Source organism: Coturnix japonica, chromosome Z, assembly GCF_054131305.1.
Source record: "Coturnix japonica strain WE chromosome Z, WE-NBRP24, whole genome shotgun sequence".
Lineage (NCBI taxonomy): Eukaryota > Metazoa > Chordata > Aves > Galliformes > Phasianidae > Coturnix > Coturnix japonica.
This window is the reverse complement of record NC_140702.1, coordinates 72,549,289-72,562,922: the sequence shown is the minus strand read 5'-3', so window position 1 is coordinate 72,562,922 and position 13,634 is coordinate 72,549,289. Positions and strand designations below refer to the sequence as shown.

General features: G+C 40.3%; 1 protein-coding gene across 4 annotated transcripts in view; it reads right to left on the bottom strand.

Annotated features, from left to right (window-relative positions):
- The window catches only part of LOC107305714 (urea transporter 2-like), a 276,540-nt gene that overhangs the window by 14,798 nt on the left and 248,108 nt on the right, over positions 1–13,634 (bottom strand). The window lies entirely within an intron of this gene.

Below are 13,634 nucleotides of genomic sequence, written 5' to 3'. Positions count from 1 at the left end.
TCCACTTATTGAAGTACAATTCAAACTCTTGTTCTGCGGGCCAAGTCCCATAAATTAAACACTTGTCCAATAACACATACCTCTCCACTTGGATCCTCAGTTTCTTTTTGGCTTTGTGGGTCTGTGTCTCTCTCTCCCTCCCTCTCTTTAAAAAAATCCATTGCGAATGGGAACAAAAAAAGGGTCTTCTTGTTTTAGGAATGAATTTAAGAAACAGGCAAGGAAAATAAGCATAAAGAGGGGAAAAACAAACAGGTCAGCGTTTAAATTTAGCTCACGGAGGCTTTTGGTCCATTATTTTACACTGTGATGACACTGATTTAAAGGTAGGGTGCAATGTTCAAGCGATGTGCAAAAGGAGGTTTGTAGGGATCAGCAGAGGGACCTGGAGCTGGACGGCAGGTTGGATCTGTTTCCTGCTTTCAAAGAGACCTCCATTTCCCTGTGAACAGCCTTCTTCCAAAGGGTCATGGCCTTAGAGATATGATCCTAAGCAGGGACAGATTTTTCTTAGAAGGGAAGGGACAGCCCCATTGAGCTTTAGCTGGAAAACTGAGTGGGATAGTTTGAGATGTTTTCTGTTCTGTCCTTCCTGAGTAGGAATGGGTCCATGCTGGAAAAGCCATGCTGCTGGGCTCACTACAGCTTCCCATTCCCATCTTTTTGCCTTCTACTCTCTGTCATCACCCTAAATCTTGCAGATAATTTTTTTGTATGATATCTTTCAAAGCCCTATTTTATTTTTCATCCAAGAAGCAAAAGATCCCATCCCATTTCCCATCCTATCATTTCTATTTTAGCACATCTGTCTATCTGGTTTGACAATCATTCCTGCCTTTTGTATCCTTATTTTCCTGACTTCCTCTTTGATGTGGCCTACCATATTTTTCCTTCTCTTTGACCATGAGCTGCATGCCTTTGCTTTCAGAACCAGTCATAGAAACACAGACTGACTGAGGTTGGAAGGGATCTTTGAAGGACACCTGATCAAAGCCCCCTGCTCAAGCAGGGTCACCTAGTAGTCCCAGGCCATGGGTAGACAAAACTTAAATGTCCCAACAGGAAATAGTTTTTCTATCTCGGATACTACAACTGATGAGAATGAAAGAAAGGGTGAGAAAGGAAATGTGTTTTAAGGATATTCCAGTGTGGAAGAAACCAGATTTAGATCTACCATTGCTCCAGATGGCTTTAGGAAGTCTTTTTGTTTTGCAATGAAGCTGGAGCAGCTCTTGTGGCCAGTTCTGAAGGCTGAGCTATGAAGACATTGCTTCTTCTAATTGATGGTGGTTAAGAGCAATGATGACTTCTTAAGCTGTCATAGAATCATAGAATCATAGAAACATAGAATGGCTTGGATAGGAAGGGACCTCAAGGATCATGAAGCTCCAACCCCCCCTGCCACAGGCAGGGCCACCAACCTCAATATTTAATACCAGACCAAGATGCCCAGGGCCCCATCCAACCTGGCCTTGAACACCTCCAGGTATAGGGCATCCACAGCCTCACTGGGCAGCTGTTCCAGCACCTCACCACTCCCACAGTAAAAAACTTCCCCCTGACATCCAAACTAAATCTTCCCTCCTTCAATTTAAAACCATTTTCCCTTGTCCTGCTGTTATCTACCCTTTCAAAGAGTTGATTCCCCTCCTCTTTATAGGCTCACTTTAGGTATTGAAAGTCTGCAATTAGGTCACCCCACAGCGTTCTCTTCTCTAGGCTGATCTGCAGCAACAGGGCTGTCTGAGGTACAGATGGCTTTGAGCACAGAAGTTTTCTGATATCTCTGTGGCCACTTAGGTGATACTGTACGGTGATGTTGATGTTCCACTCTCTGTAACATAAATGCTATGCTGGAGTTGGAGGATCTAGGTCTTCACCACTGACCTTTGGGGCCAAAGTGATCTTTAGCCTGCCTCTAATCCAATGTGCTTGTATAGAATATAGCTTTAGGAAGCTGTACATAAACTGACCAGAGGTGGCTAGTCACTACACCTGTGAACATTTCTGCTGGCATCAGATAACCTGCATGAGATATGAGGAATGGCAAAAGAACTCCGTGAAGTGTGCTGATGTTTTTTTGGTGAGCATGAAAGAATCAGACCTCTCTCCAACAAAACTTTGCCTGTAAATGTTTTAACTGCAGAAACAATCACATGGTTGCTGATATTGCTGGGCCAGCCCAGCTGAAAACTGGACTGCCTTTAACAGTGTGTGGTAAACCACAGTCTGTAACATGCTCACAATGAATAAAAATGCCAGAACTTGTCCAACATTTGGTTAAAACTTGAAACAAAACATGCAGCATTTTAACGGGGTAACTGTAAAGACATTTCTCCATATACTTCACATCTCTTGGTCTTTAATAGAAAGTTAGCAGGGATTTTCTTTTTTTAGATAGCAACAATTTATTGCGTGTTTCCCGGGTAACTACAACACTGCAAACCTTCCCTGAAAACTCCCCTGGGATTCCTGCAATGTTAGTGAGCATAATGAATGGTAAATGTAAAGCAAACCCATTGAATCGCTTTATTTTAAATTCTGGCAGAGACATAATTTCCCACAGTTCATAAACATTTACAAAAAAGGAGTTTACATGTAGAAAAACAGTTGTTTTTATCACTCAGATCAAAGAATACATTTATCTGGATGTACGGGTGCATTTTCAGCCAGCTTTTGAGGAGCTCAGGTGACAGTCTTTAAGAAGCTTCATAGTCTAATACTGAACCTTTGAAGTCTACAGCTTTGCTCACCCGAAGATACAGACATCAATTCTGCTTTCTGTTTTGCATGAGTCTGAAGTTTACACTTCAAAGATTATAGATGACAGACCGAATTTCCCAGGTTGCTCACAGCATTGGAACTTATCAAATAGTATAAAACGCAAAAGTAGGGCACATTACAGGATAGAAGGTTTTGTACCTAAACCCACGGAGCCATTTTGATGCTGGGGAGCCAGTTGGATGGCACTTGAGCTCTGGGAATGTGGCTTTGTGCCTTTTGGAAGTTCAGCAGAAGGATTCCCTTAGTAGTGTTAGTGATATTGCATCAGACCCTAAGATGGAGGAAGCAGCAAAACAAGAGCTGCAGATAACAGCGTTGCAGCTGCCAAGGCTCCTGGCAAACCCTGGCACCAGTCCATACTCTGCCTTACATTGCAGCAGCTCAAGCCCAGAGTTTACTGGATGGAGTCTGGTTTTCATCTTGAGTTTTATTCCTCGGTAGTTAATAGAATAACACTAATATAAGTGAGAGAAGGGTCATATCCATCAACCCCAGTGGAGCTGCTCTGTGTTTGTGTCATTGTATACTGTGAGCAGATGGGGGCATGTTGGGTTTATGTGCTGCTGGATCAGTGCACATCCTGGGGCATGTCTGCACCTCCTTATGGTGTGACTGCATCTGCACTCTGCGTCTTTATTATGAGGCATATCCACTTGGAGTCTCAGTGTTTCAAGAAAGGCTGGCATTTTGGGAAGGGCAGAAGGATTTAAAAATGGGGTGTTCAAACCCCTCCTTTTATAAAGTCCCTAACAAGGAGAATATAAGTTACGATCATTTCTTTCAAAATACTTCATTTTGCTTTAATCTTCTAAAGAAGCCCAATGTATCTGTAATATCAAGTTACAAATAAAATGAGCTGTGGTTTCAAAATGGGGAAATGGTGCACTGGAGGCTGAATAACATTAGAGATTTTCAGGAGAAAATTGCTGTCTCCCGAGATTTCCACATTTTTGTGGAGTTCTTTGCTTTGTGGCTACATTTCCAGCCTCCCCTCTCCCCCCTTTGGTTCTTTGTTACTCCGCTGTGAGAACTGCAATTTCATGTAATTGAGACATCAAATACCTCCCACCATCAGAAGATGTTTCTGGCATATTTTGGTTGCCAAAGTGTTTGTGTTGAAGCAGGATGCTCCACTCACACACAGAGGACCTTGTATGGCTGAAAGCAGATGAAACCTGATTTAAATGATGTTTCTAATTAGAGGTGAGTATTATCTCTCAGAAATGCAAAAAGTTTTTAAATTAAATTTGAGGGCTGAGAGGGTCAGATGACAAATGCACAAATTAGTTTAATCTTAATTCTTTGGGTGAGGCACGTGATCCAGGAACTCTGCCACAGCAAAGCTTTTAAATGGGGGATTTGTGAAGGAGGTAAAGGAATTTTTTTCCCCTCCCAGCAGAAATGACAGGAAAATTGTTCTTTGGGTGTTTTTAGCAGTGTCTTGGCCATGAAGGGAGCTGGGGCCCATGGATGTGACTCCTACTGGGAGTAGGGTTAGTGCCCATGGTACAGGGGAAGAATTGAACTAAGATTTGTGCAGGAATATATTCTAGCTGAAATGCTGGTGCTTGTGAGGAAAGGGATGGGCCAGAAAGGAGAGTATTTAGCCAAAATGTATGTATTTCATTTATAAATGTGGGTACTGCAAAGAACCCTGTCAGGGGTTGAAGATATATTCAGGCTGGGTATCCAAAGAAGAAAGGCTGGAGAGCCAGAATTAGGATTAGGTTGATGTATGCTCACCCAGACAAAAGAGAGTGGGAGTTAAGAGACCTGGTAGGAGTTAGGATGTGTGGATAGGGATGAAAAGACAAAGCCATGATCAGGTTCATAGTCACTTATTTGACTGGAAATAGATGGAAATGCAGCATTGGTATCTGTGTGAGATGGATTCAGAGCTTCACCCCATGACTGTGAATAATGCCCATTTCTCTCTCACTGTGGGTGGGTACAACATTTTGGGGCTCATCCTTGGGGTAGGCATTGTGCATTGCCTGAAGTTTGTGGTTACTTGCCAGTGCAGAAGGGCTTTGGAGGAACACACAGGCAGATATTGGGAGTTTAGGATCTAAATGTATTTGCTAAAGTTGTTTGCTTTGGGTTTTTTGTTTTTTTTTTTTTTTGGTATGCTTGTAAGAAGACAAGTGGGGTTATGGTTGTGAAAAAAATTTGCTACAGAATGGGAAGTAGAGCTGAATTTTGTTATCTTCAGTTGATTTGGTGGCCTTGTTCTGATCTTGTTCTCCATATGTATTCCTAGCAGAGGCTAGTCTTAGATTAGGGATGATAACCTTTATTAAACTGGTGATTGCACAGCTACAGATATTTTCAGATTTGCTTCTTCTGGGATGGAGAATATTGGTATCACTTTATTTGATATTAAGCTCTATGTGATAGTAAGCTCAATTTTTCTGTGGTGCTTTATGTCTTTTTCCTTCTGTATCTCATTGTTCAAGTTTCTTTTATAGGACTTAAAAGAAATGTTGCAGATCCAAGCTTATAGCTGAACTTTGGCATGACTGTGAAGGAAAATATAAAGTTTGCATCAGCTTGTTTTTATTCACAGTGAATTTTCACATGGAAGAATATGCCTTTTCCACAGCCAAGGTTAGATTTTGTGCTAGGCTCTATTGTAATGCTTGATATGCACATTTTGTTTCAATGAAGGCTTCCAGTTGTCTGGAGGAAATGTCTAACTAGTGTCAGTTTATATAACTGCCATGTTGTTAGGCTTGTGTGGCCTTGAGTGCCTTGTTGACAGCCAGTGCTTAGGTAATAGAGGGTTTGTGAGACTAAAGGATGCATAATGAGGCTTATAATATAAATTTGCCAGTTGCACTGCAGCCAGTGCAAAGGTTGGGATTAGTCTGGAGGGTCACAAAAAGTTGAATTGGAAAGCCAAGGCTTTGGCTGTAGTTCGCCAGCTGCAAAAAGAAAAAGCCTAGAGCTGCTTCCACTTGGTTTGAATCCCTCAGTCTGAATGCTTCATCTGGAGCCAAAGTCAGGGTTAAATTTAGGGTCAAGATGTACCGAGGGTCCTTGCTGTGCTCCAAAATACCTTTCCAAAAAGCTGTTCTGGGACTATCCGTGTTTCTAGGAAGAGCTGAAATGCAGTGGTTGACACCACCAATGAAAGAAACACACTATAAATAATGTTGAACTTGACATCAGATATGTCATCTCTGAGCTACAGATCATGTTTTCCACATCTACAGTATAAGCAAAACCTCATGATAGATCCTCATATCCCATCTTGAGTAGATACTAGGCTGGGCAGTATGAGTTTCATCCTCTGTTGTGTCCCTGGCAAAGCCACATAACCCACTCATCCATTTATTCCATTAGAGTTGTTAGAGCAAATCCTACCTTGCAAGCTACCAGAGGGATTTTAGCGAAGAATTTAGAGCATTTTGTCTACAATGGTCATGAAAGAGCAAGTATCACTTTGTTTTGTGCTATGAGAAGAGAGTAAAAGGTTTTTTCTTCTGTCTCTTTCTTGTGATACGCAAGATAGAAAGATGCACTTTATTGCTAAAAAAGCAGTTTCAGGTCACTCAGTTTCTAGCATTAGCAGCTGTATTTAGCAGAGTATTTTGTCAGAAGAAAGCAAAAAAGATCAAATGCAGGGAGGGGAAATCAAACTGTTATGGTTTGGTTGTTTTTTAAAGCCTAGTTTAGCTAAATTCAGTGATAATTTTTCAAAGGAGAAATATGCTGCAATAAAACATTTAATGTGTTTTTGTGCTTGTTTTCATCCCTTTGAGAAAAACGATACAATTTCAGACTCTAACGCTATATATATATATTTTTTTTCCTCCTAGTTTTTTTCAGTTCAAGCATTAAAACATAAAATCAATTATTCACACAGTTCTCATTATAGATTATACTAGAGGTAGAAGTTGTTCAGATAGCTTTTTTGGACACTGTGACTGAATACCATTCAAGAAGGCTTGGTTTAAATGGACATTGGCAAGATTCTTTGTAAGTGTGTGAATGGTATAAGAAAACCAGACATTTGCAAGTTAAGAGAATAAGAGATCTGTATGTGAAAATACCTAAAAGGCACATATGAGAACTAACTCATCTGTATGGCTCATGCTCAGACCTTTGGTAGAGAAGTTCTGAGACCTGAGGCACACACACAAAAAAGATGTTTGGGCAGCAGAAGCCAACTTGGAGGCTGTAAAGTGATTTGTTTCTGTTTTCTTGTATCAATTTGAAAAGTCAAGTCAGCTTTACAGCTCTGAAATAAACACAGTTGGGAGTTTATGTGAGTTCAGGATGGTGTAATTTGTATGTTTTGGACACGCTAGGGTAAGGAGAAGAAACATTTGCAGCCAATTTGCCAACATGTTCCTCATCTGACATATCGACAAGTTGGTTGAGGTAATGGGAGAGATAAGTGTTTTAAGTTGTAAATACTTAAGAAGCTGAGAATCTGGAAAAGGGAATTAGTTTGAAAGTACAGCAGTCATTTACGGATACAAGGGATGGTTGGAGGCGACCTGTAAATATGCCAGTGCCTGCCATATTGTCCTGAAATAGGCGTCCTGCTTGAAACTTGGGGCAGGAGATGTTTGACCTCTGAAAAACCGACTTGCACAAGGAAGAGGGCAGGCAGGGGTCAGTAATGCTCAAGCTCTGGACTCCATACAGCTGCCTAGATGTTCATCCAACCTAGCAGCTGCCTCTCCTAGCTCTCCTGTCCTGGGGCACTGGCAACTGCTGCAGCTGGCTGAGCTGCTCCTGGCCACCATTGTCCCGGGATGAGGTCTGCATGGAAAATACTTCTCCTCTGTTGTTTTCCAGTGAAAAATGGAAGAATTGCTTGTTTGTTATGTGAGCTGAGATGTAGGAAAAAATAATGCTGTTGCTGACACTAGTGTTATAGTGTAGAAATATGAGCTCTTGACTGGGTAAAGCATAGGGTCTGTCCAAAGCTCTTGATTCAAAAATGCTGGGTACTTGTTCAAATTCCAGTAAAGTCTGAGGAAATATGGGTTTCTCTGATGTCCTCTGCCACTCACCTGCTGGAACAGACCATACACTGAACTGGAGCTTTTGGATTTTCAAGAGTTTCGAAAATGAATTGATGTGAGTCATGATAATGGTGGGTTTATACACCTTTCAATCAACAAAATCACATACAGAATTGCAGCCTTATTATGACTGTCAGCTTCTCAGCTGTGTCACAGAAACTGAAGGGCAGCAAAACCTTCAGGGGTTTACTAACACAGAGTGATTTCCCCCCGGTTTTAGATGTCTTATTTCTAGATTTTTTATAATGCCTCTTCTTCCCATGCCTTAGGCATTAGCTGGCTCTAGAAACAATCCTGTCCTAGCCTTGGAAAGGCCTGATGAGGTGCTTTGTTTTCTGTTTTAAGGAAGAGGAAGCTGGGAGTAGAACCATTTAAGGTTGGCATGTTTGCCTGTGATTATGGAAATATTTGTAATTGAGCATCTTAACAGTCAGTGTGATTTTATGATGTATGTATGTGTGGTTTAAGGTCTGTTGAAGTCAGCAGAAGGCAGGGAGGCTTAGCAATAGGGAAAATCAAGCCATACAGTTTTGGGTAGATTTCAGCCTACTTCAAGGCTGCTCCTGCATTTACAGAGTATTACCAAAACACAGAAAAAGTAGCTGATGAAATGCACATGGGCAAGCATTGATAAGTGTCCCATAAAGCCTCGCTTTAGAAGTTTAAGTGGGGTTAAAGCATCCGAGCAGTCTCATGTAAAGAATAAAATTGCTGGAATTTCAGTGTTGCTATTGGTAAAATGGATTTCAGATCTTTATTATGCAATCAAAATACTTGAATCACCATTTGAACTAAATGAAAGTTTACTGTGTGTGCACATAATTGTTTTTCCTGCTACCTATTACTTGATTGGGGTTGGGTAAGGTTAGGAAAAGAATTAAATTAATTTTCTTTGAAAGTTATGCATTATGAAGTAAGAGGTATAAAAGTTACATTACACATGGCAAATGTCTCGAGGGTTTCGTTTATAGACTTGTTTATATATTCATTTTAATGTTTATTACTTTCTCAGTGTCATTTCCACTTTTGCATCTCCATACTCATTACACTTTTATTATCTCTTTTATAAAATCAATGGCTGCAAACCAGAGAATTTTGTTGTTGAAAGAAATAAATGGAAATATCTCTGTCTGTAAATTATCACGGCTGTGAAAGGGACTTTTCTGAAGTCACTAAGCTTAAACGGAAGACAATTGGTAGCTGACCTTTCATTTTTATGGACCATGCCATACAGCACATCCATCTGACTTTGCACATTTGAAATTATCCAAGAGATAGTTGAGCTGCATTGAAAAATGCATTAGTAAAAGTAGTACTCATGAAAGGCAACAGATCAACAGCCTCAGAAACGGAATCCTTACAAGCTAGATACAAAGCCTACTGAAGTCAATTAAAAAGCCTACTGAAGTCAATTAAAAGTCTCTTGACTCCAGTGCATTCTTGATAAGGGCCTTTGTCATCACAATGTATATGGCATTCGCAGGTGCTGTGCAAATTTCAGCCAATGGTTGCCCATTGTGGAACTGGACTGATGCATGTGAGACCTGTGGTTGGAAAGAGCTGTCATGGAACAAGAAAGATCTGAATACACAAACCAGCAAGCCAAAGTGATGGGAGGAAAAAATGGAAACACTCAGCAATCAGGTGGCCACTGTGAAAATGGAAACACTGATTTAGCTCAAGTGTCCTAATACTGTCACATATGTCAGCGTTATGGAAATCTGGTGCCTGATCAAACAGCTACGGATATTTACTATTGTTCCTATTACCAAAATAATCACTGGCTATGGAGAAAGACATAATGAAGACAAAAGTATTTATAAAAACTCTGAACTGGTAGCTATGGTGCCCTTGATTAATCATAGAATGATAGAATCATAGGATGATATAACCATATAATGGCTTGGGTTAGGAGTTTCTGAAAAGCTGGTCCAGTCCAAAACCATTAAATCAGACTCTAGCTCAGGTTGCCCAGCCTTTCTCCACAAGGCTGTTGAATTACCTGGGATTGCTTCAACCCAAGTGCAACACCTTGTGCTTGGCCTTGTCGAATCTCATTAGGTTCATGTAGGACCAGTTTTCAAGCCTGTCCAGGTCCATCTGAATGGCATTTTTTCCTCCTATTGTCTCAGCCCAGCTAAGTGTCATTTGCAAACTTTATGAGGGTGCACTCAATCCCACTGTTAATGTCACTGATAAGGATGTTATAGAGCAACTGTCCCAAGACAGACCTCTGGGAAGCAGCACTAGTCACTGGTGTCTGTCTGGACATAGCACCACTGTCCACAACCCTTTAGTTGTGAACATCCAACCAATTTTTTATCTACTGAATATATCACCCTTCAAATCCATATCTCATCAGTTTAGATATGGGGATGTGATGTGGGACTGTGTCAAAGGCCTACGTAGATGACATCAATTGCCCTTTCTTTGTCCACTGATGCTGCTATTCTATCACAGAAGACCACTGGATAGGTCAGGCACGACCTGCCCATGGCAAACTTGTGTTGGTTGTCTTGGCTTACTTGTCTTTATAGTTTCATGAGTGCTGGTGTTGACTGAGGTTGTGGTTTGCTTTAATTCTATTACTTTGATTTATTTCTAGAGCCTGCTATATACTTCAGCAAGTACGAGATATTTCACCTAGAAGGAGTGATGTTTCTGATGTGTTTAAGATGCATTCGAGCTGCAGTTCTCCTTTAGTGATACCTTCAGGGAAACACAATGTTTTTTGCCTCTGACCCCTAAAAAATTCACTTAAGGTGATTTTTAAAATTTTTTTGGTTTTTTTTTTTGTTTTTGTTTTTGGTCACTGGAATTTGCAAGAGGACAGGGGAGCTATATTTCAACAGATTTGTATTTCCACTTTTCTAAATTGGATTTTTAAGAAGTAATTGCTGAACTGTGCCCATCCCTGCTTCTCCACAGTGAAACCCGCAATGCCTATTGAGAAGGATGCTAGTAATGATGTGGTCATTTTGAATTGTCTCATTGGAGATTCGCCTAAGGAAACAGAGAAGGATTTGAGACCTAGCTTCTTGTGTGGTGGACAAAACATTTCATTACGTTTAAGCAATGAGCACAATGCTCCTTTTTAAAAGATGTTGTTGTTGTTGGAGAGGGAGAAGGAAGACTGATACCCAAAACACTGTTTAAGGTAATAAATAGCTGTGGAAGCGTGAATTTATGGAACCTTTGGCTGTTGCTCCCAATCTTAATGATGAGTATTTCACCAGGTAGTATTATTTACACAGTGGTGTGCTGATCATGGACTTAGATGCTCTGGAAGATGCTGCATAAATGGTCAATTTTGCTCCAAAAAAGTTTCAGTTCAAATGCAGTAAGGTTGGAAGCTGTATGTGGCAATGTACAGCTAGATAGGAGACTTAAAAGAAAAGTGGTCTGCAGACAGCCCAGTCGTCCAAATTAAATGCATTAGGGGTTCAAGTGAGAAAGGTGGTTTAAACCTTAGTTATTATGAACTTTGAGCTCTGTTTTGAATGTGACAGTGCACTGCTTCTGTATTTTCACCTTCATTGTAGTCTGAACATTTTAAAAAGAGCGTCATAGTGGAAAATATAAAGACCTGTTAAATCTGCAAGATTTTCTACTCGTTTGAAAATACTAATTGAATAAAGAGTAGTCTCTTTTTAAGAATAAATGCTCTGGATGTGTGAGGAACTAAGGGGAAACATGGTCATCCTGGTCCTGATGAGATGGCAAACTGAAAGAGAGAATGAAACTACAAAAGGACGTATCTCTCCAACCATTTCAGCGATGGGAAGAAGGGCAAAAAGATAACAAATTGCAGCGGTAGACAGTATCCTAGTTTGGCAAAAAGGCGTCAATCCAAATTTCAGGAGGCTTTGGAAGAACAGGGTACAAAAGAGCAGGAACCAAAGGGAGCCCTACATAGGATGTGTCCACTGATGTTCCCCTGTCACCCTGTGTTGATGGCTGTACTCAGCAAGGGCTGGGATAGGAGTGAGGAGGCTAGGATGAAGCCAAGAGCCTCCCAGATTTTCCTTTCTCTCAGCTTCCTTACTGCATATCCAGCACAATATTCCCAGACTGTTTTCTTCCCTTTGAACAGTCTTCTTTGCTAAAATGCAGAGAACAGTAAATACATGACTCCTGTAGCTTTGGGGGATGTATTAAGCTTTGTGTACTGAATTAGTAAAGCTTAATACGTCCCCCATTAGCTTGTTGCACCATGGAGAATACAGGTACTTTTCTGCATAAAATTTTCACACAGCACAGCAGGAGCTGCACTTTAAGCCTAAATGACATGCACTCAGTTATCTAATTTTTGCACGTTAATCCTCTCAAGATGTCTGTTAACATAAACCTCATTAATTAATGTTCCTTTAGCATCTGCAAATGGATGATTCAGTCTTTTAAAGGAAATTGGAAGACCACAGAGTATTGTATCATGAATCATAATATCAATAGCATTTAAAGGCATGTAAAATAGCTTAGCTTACTCCCTGACACTAGTGGCATGTAGTGCAGGAATATGTCATCCTCCATTAAAAAACCCATATCTTATCTCTGCTAACTGTTTGTGTGCTTATGTTCTTAAACAATCACAGATACAGTAAGACTCTGGCAATTTTCTTTTTCATTTGAATGTGTTTTATAAAGGGGAAAGTGTGATTCTCACCCAGAATGAATGTCTAAAAAGGCATGAATGTCTGAATGAGATGCACTACATTTCCTTTTTAGTCACTAGAGATAAGCAGGTAGCTCCAGAAGGTAATTCACCTGATCAAACCTAAGAGAATTCACATCTAACCCTTACACAAATATCAGTGTTGCAACAAGCTGAAGTTCAGAACTTTATTTATAAAAAAGTGAGTACCTAAGGGACTTGTGGCATTCCTTTGCCGTTCTTGTTTTGAATGGGAAACAGCAAACAGCCTATTGTCTCTGTTTTGGCATATCTTAGGCCAGAAAATGTGTCAAACATGCACTGTGGTCCTGAAATGTAAGCCTTTACTTGCAGACCAGAGAGATCTGTGATTTTTAAACAAATTGAACAAAGTTCTAGATATTTCTTTTGCAAAGCAACTTCCAGTTCCAAATTGCTGTAGTACTTGTAATAGAACATTTAATCAAAAGGTGTGAACCTATCTAGTAAGCTACAGACCAATACTGATGCAAAGCTTACACAGCAGAAAGGGGAAAGACTGTTCCAAAAGTATGGTGATACATCTATGTGCCGTCAACACCATGTGCTTCTACACAAAATCCTAATTGCCACCAGGATAGGATGGAGCAGAACTGGTAGAGGCCAGGAGGAGAAAAGAGGGCTAATTACAAATGGTTTTGCTCAAAAAGGTAGGAAGTGAGTCTCCAGTAGACAATCTTAATTATAAGCATTACCAATGCTGTCTTAAACTCTGGGGCTTATTTAGTGCTGATGGTGGTGGTTTTGTTTTGTTTTTTTTTTAATTTAATTTAATTTTATTTATTTATTTATTTTTTAACAGAAGCACAGGTTAGCTCTTGGAGCAAACTACCAGGAAAAGTAATGGATTCCACTTCCCTTGGAAGTCTTCATCTCAAAACTGGAAGTCAACACTACTACTACACTCAATGTAACAGCTACAGGATGAAATTTACAGTCTGCGTAACGTGGGCTGAATGCTGAAATGTTCCTTCTGGTCTGAATGTTTATGAATTTTGGTGTTTCTTAAGTATCTACAGATCCTTGAGTAAAATGCACAACTGGAAGTACAACGTGTTTCATGCGAGAGCCCCATCTGCCTCATGCAGAGGTAGAGTAAACCTCACACAGTTGTGTAGTGA